Raw genomic sequence first — 19,928 nt, 5'->3', positions numbered from 1 at the left:
CCCTTGGGTTTTCTCTGGTACAGCCTCTTCTCTTCTTTGCCAATCACCAGAGTTTATCTGCAGCTCCAGGACCTGCTGTAACAGCTGGTGATAGTTTCCACAAAACGCCTCTAAACATGAGAAATCATCTTCAGTAGACACGTTGGATCAGGGTTGAGTAGAGAGAATGGAATGTTCGACTAGATGTTTTTCTCTTGTCAATTTGTAATTGTCTCACTGAAGTCTTTGTCTTCATTCTGGGCTAGATGGAAAGATTATATGCCTAACACAAATCAAATAGTTGGTCTAGAAAATTATTTGCCACGTGATTGATTTCATGCCCACTCTCTGGGCTTCCTAGATTTTCTCTCTACTCATCTCTCTTATAATTTACCATATTACATGGATCTGAAAATGCCTGATTTTTTATGTCCATGTATTATACTATTTTTAAGGCCACAGCCAATGTGTTATTCATTTATATTAATTATGATTCACTGAATTGAAGGCTTTGAATGCCATGGAAAAACACTGATTTACATATACTTTACATAGATCTCAAGTGATGTGACTTAGCCCCTCCCTTCCCATCACAGCATCTTCTGTTCTACCTCCTGCTTTGTCTCCATAATTTGTGCCTAATACTAATGTCCTCATGTTGCTCAGAGACCTCCACTTAGCAGTTCTCCTTATCTGTTCTTATTGCCGTGGTCCTATGCACCGGGCAATCCCCACACTTTTCTTCATCTTAAAACTTAGGTTATGCAGATATGACTGAGAGTGGTCCAGGGTATGCAGGGAACAACAGGCAGATCAACAATAGACGTCAACTTCGGGACCCTGATCATTCTAGGCAACCAGAGCCCATAAGCGAGAAGTCTCCCCCTGGCTCCAAAAACGAAGGCTAAAAGAGAACATAGTAGAATACCTTGTGCTCTTGGTTCAGGCAACTGTTGGACCATATTCTAGGCTAATGTGTAGGACAAAGAGATGATAGAATCTCCTGTCTGAGAAATTTCAGCTATTCTGTTGATTTGGAAACTTCAGGGAGGTGCTTAATTAGATCCTACCTAGGTCATTTAGTTGGACGGAACTTAAACTTCCCACTGACCCATACAGAGAAGCTACGTTTTACTGGCAGCTTATGTTCTAAAGCCAGAACATAGGACAAAAATGTAGTATAGGTAACACCACCCTCAGCAATCCGTTTGAAAGGATTAGGATTGGGCATTAACTATGCCGGGGTGGATCAGGTTAATTTCTCTTTAGTTGAGTACAAGATGAAGCATTGCTCTCCTTCAGGGGTCATGTTGTATGAAATATGTGTATACGTCTCTAAGCGCGAGGCTTGTATGCAGCAGGGTGATACAGTCATGTTATGAGAAGCTCATGGGAATGCAGAGAAAGGTGGATCGACATCTTCTGTCTCATAATCAATGTAGACTTAGCTCATGGAGTGGAATGGTGGGAAGAACTGCCTGCACTTTTGAAATTTTCCACACTCTCTCTCTCTCTCTCTCTCCCCCTCTCTTTTCCTCTTTCTCCTTTGTTTTGTCTTGAAGGCATTCAGTGAAATCCTTCTAAGAGAAATTCTTCTCAAACATGACTCCTCTATATAGGCTTTCATCCCTGGCAGAGGCCACGCAGGGCCTCTTTAAGGAGGTCCCAATCTAGGGACTGCTGTGATAATAGCAATTGTAAGATTGGCCAAGGGAGAGAGATAAAAAGCTAGAAGAGACCTTGTATATGAGGTAGGTGACTTGTATAAGACCACGTGACTCAAGAAAACTGAACAACACTAGATCTTTCAAAGGGAGGAGATTTAGTATAGGAAATTTGTTACACACAAGTTGGAAGGATGAAAAAGCAAAAAGGGGAGGCTAAGAGAAGAACCCAGATATTAGAAACTTCAGGGATCATCTATCCCACCTAGAGCTGTGGGAAGATAAAAGGAGAGGAGGTGTTACAGAATTTAGGAGCTTGGAGGAAGTGCTTACACAAAGCAGGTGCTCAGATCTTTAAGAGGGTTGCCTTACAGCAAGTGCTGGGACCTCTATAAAAGGAGGTGGAAGGCATGGCTGGTGCTAGTACCTCAGGTGGGGGGAGTGTATCAAAACTAGTAGTTTAGATCTCTATGGGGGCACTCTGTGCTTGGTCACTTAGACCGCCAGTGGGGTGTGATGTGCTGGGCAGTGCTGAAAGCATCTGGGTTCTGGAGGTGAGGCTGTCCTCCATAGCTGAAGAGACACCTATAGTTGCTCCCAATTTCCAGTCTACTAGTGCCTCCTATTAGAGAATCTAACAGACAGCAAGTTGGCAAAGGAGTCTGGGAAATTTAGATTGCAGGCCCCAGCCCCAGCGTCACAGAGTAGAGTATAGAATACAGAAGTGGGCTCTCAGGGCTGAGATACAGCAGGTCAGGTAGGAGGATGGTGGCCAGAAGCAGAGTCCAATCCAGATCATATTAATAAAGCTTCTTCAATTCAGTTAACGAAGGAGAGAAAGAGAGAGAGAAAGAAAGAAAGAAGGGGGAGGGGGAGATTGAAATTAATAATACCAAGTGTTGGAGAGGATATGGAGAAAAAGAAATTCTCATATTTTTTTCTGTTGAGAGCATAAATTGGTACAACCACTTTAACTGTATAGTTGTATCTAGTAAAGCTAAATATACATCTACCCTATAACCTAAAAATCCCACTCATAGGTGTACACTCAAGAGAAATAAACCTGATCTTTGGAGCCTAGGTCCTAAGTCAGCAGTCTGGGTACTACCAGGTAACTTTCTCCATAAATAACCACTGTAATATGTGGAAATAGTTAGCTTCTGATTGATCCAGTTAGAAGCAGGCAAGCAATAAAGGAGATGGCAGCAGGAGCAGTGTTGGGAGGTGCTGGTGAAATCTACCTGGAGAGAGAGCCACCTGGGGTTTCGTGGAGCCATAGAAAAATGAAAGCAGACAGCAGGGAGGAAATCACGTTTCTAATTTTAACATTCTGGCAATTCAAAACTGTAAGATATCAGAGTAAATGCCAAAATACCATTAGGATTACCTCCCAGTCAGAGTATTATGCATGAAGGAAAATAGTCCACTCTGCTGTCTCTGAAATTGCAGGTGGGAGTAGGGGAAAGTATCACACGTTCATCTGATCATCTATTATCAATTGGTCCATTAATCAGTCTGCTGGCTGATGCATTCATTTATTTGTCAGTCATTATTTAGAATCTGATTTAGGCTTTACAAAGATTGAGTGCTCCGAGAATGTGAAGACCAGAGAGGCAGTATGCTGTAGTGTACGAGGCATGGGACTCAAAGTCATTCATATACTCACATTCATTCAATCAACAAATATTTATTCAGTGTCTACTGTGTTCCAGGCACTGAGATAATATCCTGGCTCCCAAACGTAAAATATGTATAACCTAGAAAAAATTGCTTAGTCTACCTGAGTTTCACTTTCAGTATTTGCAAAATGGAAGTATTTATACTTATTCAGTGGGTTTAGTTACATGGAATAAATAAGATCATGTATGTCAGCCCCCACCCCAGGGAGCTGGCAGTGCTTAATAAATAGGGACTCTAAGAGCTCCAGTTCTGAGAATCTCGTAGCCTGGTCCAGTTGTTTTTAAGCCCTGATTGTGTATTTGAATTACCTGGGAAGTATTTTTTGAAAGACCAACACCCGGGCTTCTCTTCTGAGTTTCTGGCGTGATTCTGGTTTAGGGTGGGGTACTTTATGTTTTCTAGGTTCCCCAGGTGGTTTAAATGGGCACACAGTGGAACCACTGGTCTAATGGTGAAGCAGACTTGTGAATAAAAAACTCTCAAAACAATATTATAAAAATTCAACATCGGGTTAAGCTAGGTACAGACACGAGGCTAGGAGAAGTAGCCTAGATGGAGGGCGTCCGACTCCTGTTGGGGTATAACCCAAATCACAAGGTCAGTGGGGATAAGTCCAATTTGTGCTTGGTCTGGAATGGGACTGGTCAAGAGTCAAGGAGTTATATCTGGTAGCTGAGGTTCAGGGGTCCCTTAGCATTTCTTTGGGGGTGGGAAGTTACCGAATGTCAAATGAGCGCTACAAAATTGTTTTTAGATACGAATTTTTAGGAGGAAAAAACCCCTGTTGTTCAAAGGAAAATCCGATTTTAAGCATTGTATAAAAATATCTGCAATTTTATATTCAATACTCTAAAATTTAAAATTTTCTACCGCTTTTGAATTTTTATTTCATACATTGCCTTCATATGGACCTGATTTAGAAAATGCTAAAATCATAAAAAAATATTTTCTCAGTGTGCAGTCATGTTGAAAACAAGTGGAAAGATAGATTCTTTTGCCAGTACAACTGTTTTTAATCAAGTAAATTAGGTCTAGTTTTAGATGAGGTCTGACTCATGTGCCTTTAATTCTATGGATAGACTTGAAATACCTTTTAATGAAAAGCTGTCATTCATATTATAGTTCAGCTTCATAGCCCATCAAATTTGAGAGGATGGCAACAGATAAATATATAGAAGATAAGTATAATTTTAGATATGATTTTACAGAATATGTTTGTCTTACAACTCTTAAAATTTGGAGAAGAGCTCACATAAAACAGACTTTTATAGACTGCCTGCCATAAACTGAATGTTTGTGTCCCCCCAGAATTCATATGTTGAGACCTAATCCCCAGTATGATGGTATTTGGAGGTGGGACCTTTAGGAGGTGATCAGATCGTGAGAATGGGGCCCTCATGAATGAGATTAATGTTCTTTTAAAAGAGACCCCAGAGGGACTTCCTTGGTGGCACAGTAGTTAAGAATCCGCTTGTCAATGCAGGGGACATGGGTTCGAGCCCTGGTCCAGGAAGATCCCACATGCCGCGGAGCAACTAAGCCCGTGCGCCACAACTACTGAGCCTGCGCTCTAGAGCCATGAGTCACAACTGCTGAAGCCTGCGTGCCTAGAGCCTGAGCTCCGCAAGAAGAGAAGCCACCGCAGTGAGAAGCCTACGCGCTGCAACAAAGAGTAGGCCCCACTTGCTGAACTAGAGAAAGCCCACATGCAGCAACAAAGACCCACCTCAGCCAACAATAAATAAATAAAGAATAAATAAATTTATGAAAGAGACCCCAGAAAAATCCCTTGCCCCTTCCACCATGTGAGGTTACAGCAAGAAGACAGCAGTCTATGAACCAGGAAGCAGGCTCTCACTAGACACCCAAACACTGAATCTGCAGGTCCCTTGATCCAGAATTATGAGAAAGAAATTTCTGTGGTTTATAAGCCACTCAGTTTATGGTAGTTTGTTACAGCAGGCCGAACAGACTAAGACACTGCCTAAAAGTAAAATTTCTCTTCTGTGTTTGAAAAGTAGCCGTTTCTCTAGATACCCACATGATCTGTACCTTTGAACCACATGTCCAGATGAAGTCATAGGAAAGAAAGTATTGTCTTTCCAATCATGTCCAAGGGTCAACAGAATCTTGTCAGATGTACTGGCTGACTAAAGATCTAGCATGGAAAGGTGTTTTTACCTTTACCTGGACTATCTATTCTTTTTCATCTCCATTGTAACTTAAACAATGCCTGATGGAACATTTTAAATGTCTGTAGATCTGTATATTTTTTGGCCTTATGTTTGTTCTGAGCAGATCAGTGGGACATATATATGATGTTGCCTTTGTGTTTCTTGCAAATAATCTTTGGTCTTACCTCTGTCTTCTGAGATAGTATATTTCAGGGGTATATAGGAAAATTCCAGGCATGAAATTTAATTAGAGATCATAATATATTTAAATATGTTTAAAGATATTTAAATATGCCTTACTTCTACTATTTTTTAAAGGGTGCTAAGAGAAATATTAAAGCTACTTGAGGTCGAATCCATTCATCTTTTTATTTTGTGGGTTTTCCCATTATAATTTTATACTGAAAAGATTCTCCTCACTCCAGAATTTTGGTAAGGGCTCAAATTTGATATCTTCCACTATTTAAGTCTTCAGTCTTTCCAGACTTAATATGGGAGAATGGAATGAAATGAGAAACTACATTGATTTTTTTTGTTCCGAATTACTAAACAATTGTATCAGCACCATTTATTAGAATAATGGCTGTCTTCTTTATTGATTTGTCAGAACTACATTATCATATAAAACTCGTATGAAATCTGAAATAGAATCTATTTATGGACAGTCTGTTCTGTTTCATCAGTTTTTCTGTTTACATCTGTGCCAGTGAACTTGAAATATGTGTCAGTATATGGGAGAGCTGGCACTCCTTCCCTTTAAAGATCTTATCTATTCTTGCCAAAATCTCTTTACATAGATAAACTTATTTTTAAAAAATCTTTGGTAATTCTTAAAGTATAATGTCATACAAAAATGGAAACATTATTGAAATATAAATAGGAAAGGCTGAAATTGCGTGTTCTTCCCTGCCCTCACTTTTCCACTTCCTCCCTTCCCTAGGTATAACCACTGTCAACATTTTGGTGTCCTCAGATCTACTCTCAAACACCAGGTAAGGCTCAAAAATATTATCAGTGATTTTTTGTTGTTGAAACTGTGTTCAAATTATACATTAAGAAAAATTGCCATCTTATGTTGTCTTCCTATTCAAAAACATATTCTGTCCATTTAGTTCAGCCTTATTTTATATATCTCATTTAAAACTTCATAATTTTATTTATATAGATTCCAACATTTTGTATTGTTTATTTCCAGATAGTTAATATTGTGAAAGGATTTTTTTTTCAGTCTGTTGTCTTTCTAATCACTGGTGGTGAAAAAAAATGCTCTTTGTTTTTGTCTAGTAGTCTTACTAATTTTAATAGCTTTGCAATGGATTATTTTGGGTTTTTATGTTACATAATCACATCATGGGCAAATTATGATAATTCCATATCCTCTGTATTTTATTTCTAGTTCATGTTTTATTGCTTTTTGAAAACTTTTAGAATAACAGTAAATAGCAATGGTAATAATAGAAATTCTTACTGGTCCTGATTATAATCAGATTCCCTCTAATGGCAATGTTTAGTATAAAATTGAAAGTCTTTGTTGAGAGGCAGAATGGCATGCTGCCACAAGTGGTGTCTCTGCAGCCTCATTGCTGGGTTCACATCCTGGCTGGGTCTTCCTAGAGGTGTAAACTTAGGCAAGTTTCTTCTCCTCTCTGTGCCGCACTGTGCTCATCTCTAAGACAGGGGCAATGATAGTTTCTACCTCATACAGTTTTCATGAGGATTAAATAAATATTTTATAAGCATTTACAAGAATTTTGATACTATATTAAGCACTGATTCCATCAATAAAGCAGTGTGCTTTATGTTATCAACGGCTTTTAGACACATTCAAAATGCACTAATAATTCAGAACACGAGCAGTGCGCTAGTTTAAAAACATTCTACTGTTGAAGTGTAATACTTGTGTTTTCTTTTTTGCCGCTCTCTGTTTTCATGCTGAAGTATATGAAATTAGCTCAATATTTTCTATTCTAACATTTTCCAAAGAATATTATTTATTACTTGGAGTCTGTGTACATTTATACCATTTGCGTTTCTGTAGTTTTAGGCTGCTGGAAATGAAGTGTGGCTTTTTAGTAGTTCCAGCTGCTATAAAGCCCTGCTGCCTAAGCTGACGCCACTACCTTTTTACAATTCGTTCAAAAACAGTACTGCTCTTTATTTTTTAAAAGGAATTGTTAAGTTTAAGGTAGCTCCCGTGGTCAATTTCTGCCTTATACTGGCTTCTGCCTAGTCAACACAGATATGATTGGGTGTGTGTGACATGGGGCCCCAGGAAGGCATGACAATTAGAATGTATCACTCTCTGGTTTCACAAATATTCTCTTTTTCCTAGATACTCTCATTCCCTAGAGGGTCTCCTCCAATCCCCAGACTTAAATGCCACCTGTGTACTCCCCAATTTGCCTCCAGCCCTGACCATATTCATGTATCCAGCTGTCTATCTGATATTCTTATGTCTGGGGTTAACCAGAATGTCTCGAATATTACATTTTGTATGATATGTGTTGATTCTATATAGTCCTTGTTGAGAGGCAGACTGGCATGCAGTCTCAAGTGTTAACCTTCTCATGTCTAATAAGTGTCTCAATTTTAATATCTCCAGACCTGCTCATCCCTCGTTTTCTCCATTAGAGTAAAGCAAAGCATTGTTCTTTACTTTGCTCAGGTCAAAACGCTGCATCACTCATGACTCCTTTCTTTCTCTGAAATCTTCATCCAGTCCGTTAGTAAACCGATCAATTTTACACTCAAAATTTACCTAGTATCCTATGGCTTCACACAACCCCCTCCGCCACCGTTCCAGCCTGAGCCATCAGCACCTGTCGTTCAGCTCTTTTGCAGAAGCTCCCTTACTGCTCTCCCCGCTGCGGTCCTTGTTTCTATGTGGTCTATTCCCAACACAGCTGCCAGAACCATCCTGTAAAATACAACTTAGATTTGTTGTTCCTCTGCCTCAAATCCTCCATTGACCTTTCATGTTAAACTGAAAACCCCAAGGCCCCTAACGTCCACCAGGTCCCCCGCTTCCACACCACACCCCGATGTATGACATTATCACATACTACTCTCTACCTCTCTCATCCACTCCAGCCTCCTGCACCTCGCTGACCATTATTCTCCTGTGTCATTGCCTTTGCACTTGTTGCTTTATCTCCCTACAACATTCATCCCTTAGATGTCCACAAGGCTCCCTCACTGTCTTCAGGTCTCTACTTAAAAATAACATCTTATCTAAGAGATTTTCCCATCATGCCACATAAAATGGTCCTTCTTCTCTATGCTAGACGCTATCCATTCTCTGTATCATTTTTCTTCATAGCACTTATTTTCATTTGACACTTCTTTTGTTTGCTTATTGTCTGTCTTGTTCACCCATATATCCCTAGTGCCTAGAAAACTCTCCAGCATCTAGTAGGTACTCAATAAGTGTTAAATGAATGAACACTGTCATTACATGAGGACAATCTGTAATACATTGACAGTTAACAATATAAGGATCTGAAAAGGCATGAAAACTAATACATATCGTGTGTTTCCTGGCTGCCAGCCCTGTGCTAGCAAGTTTATACAGAGCTTCTGAGAACAGGGGAACTTACTCAGTAGAGTCTAATTTCTATTTAGAGATTTAACTCTTTGCAAGGATTAGATTGTTATATAGGTGGAATGATTTCAGAAATGCTCACAAAAATAAAAGTTTATCTAGTCCCCTAAGGCCTTAGATATATTTAAATGGGGGGAAAGCCATCCATTTCATTCATGATGAAAAAGTTAACCTGTTAATCCTTCATTAGAGAGGTGAGACATGTTGAGTTATGACTGTTGTGTGTTCATTTGAACACATTTTGGTAGAAGTGAGGGAAATGACACGGAATAGAGAAGTAGGGGCAGCAACAGCAAACTGCCCATTCCTCTGAAGCAACACAGCCTCACTGGGAAGAGCAAACAACATTCACATGGGCCTGGTTTTAAATTCTTGCTCTGAATTTGGTTTCGCTATGGTCTTTGGCAAGTGCTCTGAATGTCCGTTTCCTAACTTAAATAATAAGATTTTCCTAAGTATGAAGGGTGAAACTATAAGGGTAATGCTTAGGACAGTGCCTATCAGATTTAGAAAATGACAATAAATAGTAGCTATTTTAAATTTTCTCTAGGGCTAGATTCTATTTCATAGAGAATCTTGTTAAAGAATGAGTACTAGATGTCAATAATTAGAGAAAAACACTTTACAGTTCCATTATCAAAGAGATCCTTAATGTTTTACTTCCCTGGATGGGCACCGTGACTTCCCGCATAAATGTTTTACTGGACAGATGCTGTGATCTCATTCAAATATATGCTTTCAGTACCTCTTATAAGTCTTCTTGAAGCTCATTATTTATTGTACAGGGTCCAGCTTGAGGACTACAAGGTCTCTTTTTTCCTACCTGAATAATTTGAGGGTTCTCGAACACTCTGACTACAAGGCAGTGCTTGGAGGGTGTCTTAGGGTCTTAAGTTGTCCTCATGTAAGAAAGCAAGGCTATAATTTATAAGTGTTACGGAGTCCAGGAATGTGGTTGTCCAGACGCTGTCTCATGAACATGCTCCTTCTTTCTTCCCCAGTGGAGTTTTTTATAAATAATCACCATCTTCTTTTTAAGTTCTGAGCTTGTAGTCTTGTTTTCTACATCATAATGATGTAACACTGATTATTAAATTAACTAAAATATTGGCACTATAGCTGTATTGTGAAGGTGGGAGAGGAAAGGTGAAGGGAAGTGTGCTGAATCTCTCATATTATAACAGGAAGTCAATAAGTAACTTAAATACGTGAATTACAGAATGTGTATATTATTTAAAAGTATGGAGGTAAGCGTAGTAAAGATAAAGATGTGCATTTATCAGACAGAACATTTTCAATAGATTAATGATGCTACTATGAGCTGACTATGTCCAGTTGCTATGGGAGTACAGCTTAATCATCTTGCCCGTGGGGAAAGACTTATTATAGGAGAGATACTCAGGTGTCTCTTTTAGAAACAAGGGGTATAGAGGATTGGTCTTTATGAGATAGATTGTGATCATAGGGTAGTTAGGTAGGGAAAATCTTCTATACTGGAGGGCAGGGTTCCCCTCCCCACCCCCACTTTTTTGGTCAGAAACATAGACTCATTTTCTAAAGTTACTTTTACTTTAGCCTTTGAGTTCCCAGATCCATTCTCTCTTTTTCAACATTCCTGGTCTGGAATCTGGTAACTACACATGGAAATCCTGAGGATAACACTCTGGTGAGAGAAGCAGAATAAGGAACCTCAGAGATCACTTGCCAGAAAGTGACCAGACTGGATAATTTGCTTTTATTTTGACATTTCAGAGGCTATATATTCCAGATATGGAGCCAATCTGGGCTAAAACTTTGAAAATGGTTAAGCAGTACTTTACATCTTCACATCGAAAAGAGCCTCGAGACCCTCTAAGGCCTTGCTACTTAAAGTGTGGTGCACAGAGCAGCAGCCATGCCGTCACTGGGGAGGCTGTTGGACAGCCGTTATCTTATAATTCATCCTAGTGAATCAGAATCCACTGAGTCAGAATCTGCATTTGAGTCAGATCCCCAGGTTATTTGCACATCAAAGTTGAAGAATCACTGGTTTGAGGAATGAAGACGTGGAAACAGATGGGCTGATGGGAGTTGTATAAGCAAGGATTAAAAAGCCAAGCTGGAAGGAGCTGATCTCTAGCTGCACGTGGGCTGGAGCCTGGCTGGGTCACAGAAGCTGGTGAGTGCAAGAGAGGAATGCATTACAGGGCTAAATGGACCATCAATGTCTAGTGCCAGTTACTGGGAAGGAGAAAGAATTTTCAGATTAAGAAATGACATAATCTAGTGTAGAGATTTATTTTTAGCTCCAGCACTCTGCCCCACACTCAACCCAAAGATGGACAGGCAAAGGCAAAGGCATATGCAAGATGGCTAGAAGTAGTGATCCTTTGCAAAGTTAAAGAAGTATAGCTGATGAGAACTTTTCTCTCCTCTTCCTAAAATGTTCAGAGATATATTTTCTGACATATCCATCTCTTCTGAACAAGAGAGAAAAATAACACCTAATTAAGACTAAAATATTCAGAAAAAATATTAAAATTCATAAAACCTAATGATAGGTCTCCCTTCATCTCTCATTTACCAATAGAACTGTTAAGCTGGTCACACTTCTAATTTCTACAGAGAAATTCATGAATCAAAAGATTTGAAATGATAAAGGCTCATTTTAGTAGCTCCTCATCCCAATGAAGATATAAATGATTTTAGCATTTTATTTTCCAAAGATCTTAAACTTTTTATATCTCCTGGAATGTCAGCGCAGGCCTTGAAATTCACAGACTCATAATCCCATAACGCAAACAGGAAAAGCAGTGAATGGTTTTGAAACAAGTGCACCGTGATATACTTAGCTCATGTTGGACACCAAAAAATATCTTATTCACCTACTCAAAACATTCATTCCGGGCTTCCCTGGTGGCACAGTGGTTGAGAGTCCACCTGCTGATGCAGGGGACACGGGTTCGTGCCCCGGTCCGGGAAGATCCCACATGCCGCGGAGCGGCTGGGCCCGTGAGCCATGGCCGCTGAGCCTGCGCGTCCGGAGCCTGTGCTCCGCAATGGGAGAGGCCACAACAGTGAGAGGCCTGCGTACCGCAAAAAAAAAAAACAAAAAAACAACATTCATTCCCACACCATGTATGTAATCACCCATTGACTATATATTAAATATTTATATATAGTAAAGAGTAAATTTCCATTCCTTTATTGAATAGTTTATATATTTGCTAAAGGAAATTACAGTTTTGATTAGGTAAGTAAGCCATTAAAGAAATACCTGGAGGCTGATTTTTATAGTTATCTAAACTTTAATCATCTTATTGAAGTTCCTTCAGAATTCTTCTCAAGATACATTGTAACTTCAAATAGAAATGGGGGCAAAAGACATTTATGCACATTCACAAAAACTTCCAAATGGCTGACTTTCCTCTTCTATCTTTGTCATTGTTTCCATCCCAAGCAGCTTAACCATTTTTCTGCACTATTTTGTGTCAGAGGTTTGGTAGGTTATTTGGATGCAGTAGTAAGTGGTGTTTCTACAAAATGAAGCAATTGAAGGATAATTATCAGTTGAAATACCTCCAAAATGTTCATATTTTGTGTGTCGGATTTTTTTTTGAAAAAATTGCAGTTAGATAAGAATCTTATCTGAGATCTTTGTTATCTCCAATCTTCAGATTCTTTGGGTTTTCTAAAGGCTCTCACTGTTCATAGACTGTTCTTTTGCTCTCAAGAGCTCCTCAACAGTAAGCACGTTGGCGTGTTCTTGGTCCTGGATTTCTCACTGACAGACTCAGGATCTGAGGAACATGACACATCACTCACATTCAGACTGTGGAAGAGCCCTGTTCCTTTGAACATTTTGGTGCTATTGCTTAAAAGTTGAGCCATAGCTGGAAAATAGAGGCTGGGAAATGGAGAATGCTTTAGAGTTGGTAGGAGGAGGAGGGAGAAAGAGAAAGAGGAGAAGGGTGTAAATGCCTCTAGCAGAGGTTTTGACAGATGGCTGGGGCCAGATGAAAGAGTAATTGAGGCAGGATTTTTTTTTTCTGTGTATGTTTCCATTTGTATTAAAATATCAGAGTTGTTGCTGAATCTATTTTATATGAATCTATTTTATATGATGAGGTAATAATTAGGTAAGCTGGAGCAAAGATCTGGGCCAGGGCATTAATGATACAATGGCTATAAAAATATAACACACAAAACTCTGTATACAGACAAAGTAAAAGTATCAGTGGTTTCTGGAAGTGGGGGAGACATGGGTCAGGGGGAATAAATAGTGGAGCACAGAGGAAAATACTCTTTATGATACCATAATGGTGGATACATGTCATTATACATTTGTCCAAAGCCATGGAATGTACAGCCCTAATGTGGATTCTGGGTGATGATGATGTGTCAGTTTAAGTTCATCGATTGTAGCCAATGTACCACTCGTGTGGCTGATGTTGTTAATGGGAGAGGCTGTGCGTGTGTAGGGGTAGGGGGTATATGGGAAATTTCTGTACCTTCCACTCAATTTTGCAGTGTACCTAAAACTGCTCTGAAAAAATAACGTCTATTATATATCTGTATCTATAGTTATATCTCACATTAGCCTGTGCATTTGCTTATGTTTGACTGCTATGGAAAGGAATGTTACATAATTTGCACATGAACAAAAAAGAATATATACAGTAATCAAGAAGGAATAGAAAACCAGCCATCTCTAGCTGGCCTCCAAGAGTATTATGAGATGAATATCTGTTAAGAGTATTTTGAGATGATCTTATAACTGTGCACCTGCGAGAACAGAGAGGACTCCAACATGAAGTAATATCAGTTGTGCGAAAGTTACACAAAATGCATAAAAAAGGCAAAATCTGAATTATTTAGGCACCATACATACGTTTCATGACTAGCATAAAAGAAATGAAGAAAAAGAGATTATTTTATTTTATTTTTAATAAATTTTATTGGAGTATAGTTGATTTACAATGTTGTGTTAGTTTCAGGTGTGTAGCAAAGTGAATCAGTTATACATGTACATATATCCACTCTTTTTTAGATTATTTTCCCATATAGGTCATTACAGAGTATCGAGTAGAGTTCCCTGTGCTATACAGTAGGTCCTTATTAGTTATCTGTTTTATATATAGTAGTGTGTACATGTCAATCCCAATCTCCAAATTTATCCCTCCCTCCTTTGTCCCCTGGTAACCATAGGTTTGTTTTCTACATCTGTGACTCTATGTCTGCTTTGTAAATAAGTTCATTTGTACCATTTTTTTAGATTCCACATATAAGCGATATCATATGATATCTGCCTTTGTCTGACTTACTCAGTATGACAATCTCTAGGTCCATCCATGTTGCTGCAAATGACATTATTTCATTCTTTTTTATGTCTGAGTAATATTCTATTGTGTATATGTCCCACATCTTCTTTATCCATTCCTCTGTTGATGGACATTTAGGTTGCTTCCATGTCTTGGCTATTGTAAATATAGAGCTGCAATGAACACTGGGGTGCATGTATCTTTTGGAATTATGGTTTCCTCCAGATATATGCCCAGAAGTGGGATTGTTGGATCATATGGTAGTTCTACATTCAGTGTCTTAAGGAACCTCCATACTGTTCTCCATAATGGTTGTACCAATTTACATTCCAACCAACAGTGTAGGAGGGTTCCCTTTTCTCCACCCCATTCCAGCATTTATTGTTTGTAGATTTTTTGATGATGGGCGTTCTGACAGTGTGAGGTGATACCTCATTGTAGTTTTTATTTGCATTTCACAAAGAGGTTACTTTAAAAGCTCAATGCAGTTTGAACTCTTTGATCTTTGAAAAAGACAGTATTCCTTTGGGGATGAAAATGGTTCTTTTGCTTGAGGAAACACCTTACAGACAATGCACTGTTTTGAAAGACAGAGTCTAAGTGAGAGGGTAGGCAAATAAAAGCTAAATAATTCTACAAAATGAAGTGGAAGAAAGATTAATTACTGGCATTTGTAAAAACAAGGATTCGGGGTCTTGGTAGAGAGAAGAAACTTGAGCAAGATGGCAGCCAGCAAGGTCCTAACGTCAAGAATGATTAGCAACTAATCCACCTGAGAAGGAATGGCCATGGACTTTTAAAACACTTACCATGAATCACTGTCTCATCTGAGGCATAATCTAAACCTCTACGTGATACTCCATCCTTTAGGGGAACCCCATCACACAGGGCAGCCAAGTGCTCAGAGAGTTGTTGGAAGGTGTCAGGGCGAATGAGTGAAGAAAAAAATACTCATGAGAAGTAAACTAATGAGCTGTGGATTGAGAGTTCAAAAGAAGGAGTTCATAATACTCAGGATTCCTCTTCGATCTACAGAAAGGCACAGGCTTTGCACAATGCATGAGATGAGGCTAAACCTATTTTATTTGGATATTAAAGGAGAGAGAGAGCACAGAAAGCTCAAGGTTTAAGGCATCCATCTAGGCAGTAGATACTTATGAAAGACAAGTTAATGAGAGTGGTTGTGGTCAAAACGTGGATGACTTGGTGAACCATGGAAGCTGGGATTTGGGGAGGGGGATAAACGTACACTTTACTTAAGTTCTGCTGAATTCCACTGGGTTGTGCCTAGGGACGAGTGTCCACTACTATGGTGGTGACAAAGCCTTTCTAATAAGATTGAGTTTGAATCTATAAGTTCATTTTTCTCAATCAAGATGATATTAGTTAGGCTCTCCAGATTTATTAAAGTGATTTTCCCAAGATATTCAGCTATTGATGGTGGAAAAACTTGGGGTTTTTGATTCCCTGGTACAGTCCTTTTTTTTTTTTTTTACCGTACAGTGCTCTTATATTGATAATTAAAGCTTCTCACTTTTGTTAAACACTCACAATGTCTAACATGTGTAACATATGATTACCATATATATATTTTATATTTAGAATATCTATATTAAGTATATTAGTCCTGCAGTTACTATAGACAGCATCTACTATATGAAGATGCAAAGGTGAAGAAGACATACCTTTTACTTAAAAGATAAACACGATGTGATTGTCATGGAGAAGACAGGCCAATAAACCAACATTGCAAATCATTTTACTGTGTGTCATAGTGAAGGTATTTAGAGGGCGTTTGGAAAGCAGAAGGGAAGAAACATTTAACTCTAGAGATTCAGAAGGGATACATGTAGAGAATGAGTGAATGAATGAATTTTACACTAGCGCATTTCTTTATGAGTCTCGTCTCGTATACAATGAAAGTATTATTTCAGTTCTACCTGATTCGTAGGACCTTGCGAAAATATGCTTTGGTAGAATCCTGTTTATTCTAAAACGTTTATAAGTGTTTTAAAATAACAGTGAGCTTTAAAATAACAGTGTTTTAAAATAGAGGCTTCAAATTCCCTTTCTTCCATTCTGGGCATTTACTGCTTCTAGAATTTAAGCCAAACTCAAAATAAGCCTTTTAGTTTATGCTGTTAGGGTTTAACTTGTAAAAGAAAAATAATGTTACAACGTAAGTTGAAAGTTAATATGATCTGAATTTATTAGCCCACAGGGTAAAGAATTACGATTTGCAAGACTATTAAATGGGCCCAGAAGTCAGTCTCACCAAGTTCTAGAAACAAGTAAACAGATGACGTTTTTAGAGGATGACACACAAGACCTCAGCTAACCCAATAATTTTGGTTTTCTTAATATATAACAAAATTAATGTGCTTTTGTGACTATAATTTATTGAAAAGGCAGTTACAGAGTTTCACCTGTTCTCGCTATAGTCGAAGAGTATAAACATGAACACATTTGTGCTCAAATATGAACCTATCAATGGTTACCAGCTGTAGAGCAGGTCTATGTTTTTTTCAAAATCAGCATAATTAACTTGAAATATATTTTTTTCTTAAACGAGATTGTAAGAGAATTATTTCAGACAAATTTGATTTTTTTTCCTTTTTTTGATCAGACATTTTTACACTTGAACTATAGTTGATTTATAATATTTTATTAGTTCCAGGTGTACAGCACAATGATTCAGTATTTTTAAAGATTATACTCTATTAAGAGTTATTACAAGATAATGGCTATAATTCCCTGTGCTCTACAATATATCCTCGTTGCTTATGTATTTTATACATAGTAGTTTGTACCTGTTAATCCTCTACCCCTAATTTTTCCCTCCCCCCTTCTCTCTCCCCTTTGGTAACTTCAAGTTCGTTTTCGATATCTGTGAGTCTGTTTCTCCTTTGCTATATACGTTCATTTGCATTATTTCTTAGATGCCGCAAATAAGTGATATCATACGGTATTTGTCTTTCTCTGACTTATTTCACTAAGCATAATACTCTCTAGGTCTATTCATGTTGCTGCAAATGTCAGAACTTCATTCTTTTTATGACTGAATAATATTCCATTGTGTATATACACCACATCTTCTTTATCCGTTTGTCAAATTTGGTATTTATGTTTATTTATAGAATCAAGTGAATACATAATAAAACTGAGTAATAAATCCACAAGTTATTTCAATATCATCCCACAAGCTATTTTTTTCTGTAAAGGACCAAATATTAGATACAATCACAAAACATTTCAATATTCATCAAAACCATAACCATACAATTGTCCCAAGAAAACACACTGAAATTCTTCTGCACAGCATAATAAGCTAGGAGATACAGAACATTTGAAAACGCAGTTCCAAAAATGGAATACTAAATATACAACATCAATTCTTTTTTTTTAATCTTTATTGGAGTATAATTGCTTTACAATGGTGTACAATATCAGTTCTTAATAAATTTGCTATAATAATGAGCTAAAGCATCATAGAATATGTTAAGTCAGAAATCCTGTGATATAAAGACAACTACTTTCAAGTGTGGAGATGCTAATTATTTTGTATTAATGCTAATTGTTAATTATTCTGATATTACTATCAGACTTATTCTCAGATTTCCCTTTCTGAATTTGCTAATTTGACCCTGGAACACAAAAATATTTAATTCACTCTATAACACTTTGTTTTTATTTAACATATAAATTAATGTAAAAAGATGCGATATATATATATCTATAATTTAAAAATGGCATTTAATTTTCACCTAAAATATATAGTTTTGATGCTGACATACTATAGGTCACATGTACATTTTCATTCACCATAATTTAATGTACCTAAAAACTGAGTTAGAACAATATTCTTAAAATGCCTGTGTGTGCACTGGAATTTATGTGATTCAACCCATTTAAGGCTCTCTTGGGGCCTTAAAGGAAATAACTCTTCCTGTGAATAGTTCTTAAATTTTTGCTCAAATTGGCAGAGGTCAAATTTTAATTAAGAAACATTCTCTAATATTTATTCTCCATGTGCTACTCATGACGTCAAGTGTTGCCAATGACACTGAGCGGCACTAAAAAGACCACAGGGAGGGAAAGGACAGGGATACAGTGGCTGCTTCTAACACCTCCAGGACTAGCATCCCAGGTGGCCCTGCCCTGAGCTTAGTCTAAGTAAAGAAGTTGCCTCCAGTATGAAAATCCGTAAGGGCCCAGTTTACATGGGTTTAAAGGAACCAAATCTCTGATATTTGCGGTTGAGGATGAGGCTTAATTTCTCTCTAGATGGCTTCTAATTATGGTAGGGTCAAACTCTGAAGCTATAATTTAAAGCTCTGAGTGTCCAATTATGTTACAAAAATATAGGTTTTAGAGTCTGAAAAACATAAAAATTTAACCTAATTGGATTACTTTACTTGTGAATAACAATGAAAGTTGTGTTTCTTAATCATCAGTAGTTGTCCTTTCTAGGAACTATAATAAGTTTGGAAGGGTACTGCATGTTATTAAGATTACTTGATTTTTTTTCTCTTTAAAAACCACACCCAGGATTTCCCTGGTGGCCCATTGGTTAGAACACTGCGCTTCCACTGCAGGGAGCACAGGTTCCATCCCTGGTGGGGGAATTAAGATCCTTCATGCCATGCGTGTGGCCAAAAAACTAACGTAAAATAAAAATAAAAAAATACCTCCATCTCTTAAGAAAAAAAACAAAAACCCTTCCCTCAGTCATGGCATGAGACTTCATTGCTGATGGTGGAAGTTCTGTGTGTAGGACAAATATTTAATTAACCAAAGAATTTCACTAATTTCCTTCATAGTTATTTTTACACTTTAAAAATACATGTCCAAAAATTAACCCATTAAGCACTTAATATGTACTTAAAAATGGTTTTTTCATCATCAATTAATGTTTATCAAATGTCCAATAGAAATATCACCAGTTTCTCCTTACTGGTGGGTTATCAGTTGCATTTCCCATACCCACATAGATACATTAATATTGTATACTTGCAGGATCTTCCCACAGGTAACTGGCAAATAAAATAAGGTGATGAAACACATTTATCCTTGACTGCAAACCTTCATTTAAGATATCTCATGTCTTCTCTTTGGTCAAGAAAGGGAAATCTTCCCTTCCCAGTATACTCTTCTTCCTTACCACCTACAATTTCCTTTCTTCTGAAATAGACGGTCAGGACTCTTCCAATTTGGAATATTGTTCTGGGAGATCTAAATGCCATTCCTGGGTGTATAACATTAGGAAAGTTTAGCAGCTAGGTAAGTTAAGCTTCTCAGCCTAAACCGCAAAGAATAAGACCACGTACTTGCCTAGTGCAGAACTAGCACCCAGATCTTCTGGTGTCTCCCCAGCCCCTTTTCTGCTATCTCATGTCCTGATGCATTTAAAAGGAGAAAACATGGCTGGGTAGGTTAATTTGCACCTTATTTGAGAGATGTTCCTGTAAATAAGATTCAAACTGATTGTTTTTACTTGGAGGTACACGTCAATATTTTGAAACAATCTATA

This window comes from Stenella coeruleoalba, assembly GCF_951394435.1.
Source record: "Stenella coeruleoalba genome assembly, chromosome: 11".
Taxonomy (NCBI): domain Eukaryota; kingdom Metazoa; phylum Chordata; class Mammalia; order Artiodactyla; family Delphinidae; genus Stenella; species Stenella coeruleoalba.
The sequence above is the reverse complement of the archived record's forward strand: the minus strand, read 5'-3'. Positions refer to the sequence as shown.